This window comes from Eriocheir sinensis, unplaced genomic scaffold (genome assembly GCF_024679095.1).
Source record: "Eriocheir sinensis breed Jianghai 21 unplaced genomic scaffold, ASM2467909v1 Scaffold434, whole genome shotgun sequence".
NCBI classification, from domain to species: domain Eukaryota; kingdom Metazoa; phylum Arthropoda; class Malacostraca; order Decapoda; family Varunidae; genus Eriocheir; species Eriocheir sinensis.
In genome coordinates this window covers 205001-207500 of record NW_026111759.1, presented here as the reverse complement: position 1 = coordinate 207500, position 2500 = coordinate 205001, and the positions used below count along the sequence as shown (strand labels likewise).

At 59.1% G+C, this 2500-nt stretch overlaps 1 protein-coding gene across 3 annotated transcripts in view; it reads right to left on the bottom strand.

The window, feature by feature from the left end:
- Positions 1 to 2500, bottom strand: part of LOC126992291 (histone H4) — a 47837-nt gene that overhangs the window by 33484 nt on the left and 11853 nt on the right. The window lies entirely within an intron of this gene.

The following is a 2500-nucleotide window of genomic DNA, read 5'->3' as shown; positions in this document are numbered from 1 at the left end:
TTGGGTGAGCCTCCACACTGTACTAGGCTCTAGCATATGCAGACAGCTCCAAGAGACCCCTAAGTTCCTCCAATAGGGCTAGATAGATGCACTGCCTGACGGGGGCGGGCAAGCGCGGGACTAGGAGGCAGCGCACGCGCAGGACGCAGACCACCGCTCCTCCCCCGGCCGCCAAAACTATAAAAACGAGAAACGGCTGGCAGACTCAACTGTTCTGTTCGTCCGTAGCCATGGCCCGTACCAAGCAGACTGCCAGGAAATCCACCGGTGGCAAGGCGCCCCGCAAGCAGCTGGCCACCAAGGCCGCTCGCAAGTCGGCCCCGGCCACCGGAGGAGTCAAGAAGCCTCACCGCTACAGGCCCGGGACCGTGGCCCTCCGTGAGATCCGCCGCTACCAGAAGAGCACCGAGCTCCTCATCAGGAAGCTGCCCTTCCAGCGTCTGGTGCGCGAGATCGCCCAGGATTTCAAGACCGATCTCCGCTTCCAGTCCTCTGCCGTCATGGCTCTGCAGGAAGCCTCCGAGGCCTACCTCGTCGGTCTCTTCGAGGACACCAACCTCTGCGCCATCCACGCCAAGCGTGTCACCATCATGCCAAAGGACATCCAGCTGGCCCGTCGCATTCGCGGCGAGCGTGCCTAAGCGGGCGTAGCCCGTCTGAGTACTACAATCTGCTCACACTATATCTAGGCCCTTTTCAGGGCCAAAGTCACTTTCCGGGAGAGAGTTTAGACAGACACTGACTGGGGCGGGCATTGGGGGGTGGAGAAGGAGGAGGATCACTGGCTTGTTGCCTTTCCCACATATCCTTCTGCTTCATAATCTCATATCAATTGATTGGGGGGCTTTGATTTCTCTCTTAACTTATTTCAACTGGCGGGTGCACGAGTAGGGAATATGTGGGGACTACACGCAGGCAGGAAGACAGGAATTACCAGAACAAGTAAATAAATATAAACGGAGGGGCGGAATCACCAACTACTGATGACGGCTGCTATGTAGGCATATATCGCTCATCATGATCCCCTGCAGCTGACAACAAACGACCGAGAGAAGCATTGGCGATTTCAAGCCTTGGTCGCGATTTGGCGAGCACTGGTGGGACTCGGTCCGCTTATTGATGCCATGCATCCCTTGGTGGGTCAGTTCAGTGAGTGAGTGAGTGAGTGAGTGAGAGAGAGAGAGAGAGAGAGAGAGAGAGAGAGAGAGAGAGAGAGAGAGAGAGAGAGAGAGAGAGAGAGAGAGCGGGAGGGACTAACCGTCTTCGTTCTCTTTCGGGAAATAGTTTGTGGCTCCGATGGAGCCGGTTCTTTTCCAGTGCAAGCAAGTTGGTGGGTTGCTTATTTGGAGGAGGTGTACTTGGTGACGGCCTTGGTGCCTTCGGACACGGCGTGCTTGGCCAGCTCACCGGGCAGGAGGAGACGGACGGCCGTCTGGATCTCCCGACTGGTGATGGTGGAGCGCTTGTTGTAATGGGCCAGGCGAGAGGCCTCGGCGGCGATGCGCTCGAAGATGTCGTTCACGAAGGAGTTCATGATGGACATGGCCTTGGAGGAGACGCCGGTGTCGGGGTGGACCTGCTTGAGCACCTTGTAGATGTAGATGGAGTAGCTCTCCTTCCTCCTGCGCTTCTTCTTCTTGTCACCCTTGGCGATGGCCTTCTGGGCCTTGCCAGCCTTCTTGGCGGCCTTTCCTGATGCTTTGGGGGGCATGTCTGCTTCTTCGTTCCCAGACGGCGAGCGAATGTTGCCGGGCCGCCCCCGGATTCCCCCTTTATGGCGGCGCCGCTTGCTCGGGATCGCGGGGACGCGAGGCGGCACGCGCTCCCATTGGCAGGCTCGCCCGGCCGTCCCCGCCCTCCGATCCTGCGCTGCACTATAGGGCGAAAAAGCCGCGAGCGGCAGGTATTCGCTCTCCGAGCCCACAGCAGAAGCGCAAGTCCACGCCCCACCACTCACTGTCGACATGTCTGGACGCGGCAAGGAGGAAAGGTGAAGGGAAGTCAAAGTCCTGCTCCAGCCGTGCCGGCCTGCAGTTCCCCGTGGGCAGGATCCACCGTCTCCTGAGGAAGGGCAACTATGCCGAGCGCGTGGGCGCCGGCGCCCGTGTACCTGGCGGCCGTCATGGAGTACCTGGCCGCCGAGGTGCTCGAGCTGGCCGGCAACGCGGCCCGCGACAACAAGAAGACCCGCATCATCCCCGCCACCTGCAGCTGGCCATCCGCAACGACGAGGAGCTGAACAAGCTCCTCTCCGGCGTCACCATTGCCCAGGGAGGTGTGCTGCCTAACATCCAGGCGGTGCTCCTGCCCAAGAAGACCGAGAAGTAATCGCCCTCGGCCTTTCAGGGACGACAACAGTACCGTTTAATCCGGCTCCCTTGGGAGCCACACCTTTCCAAAAAGAGACTTCTGGACACACACCTCAACTACATAGTGCCATTCCTAGGTCAATTCCTGCTGATATTACTAGGAAGAAGACCTCAGTCATGACAACAACAAC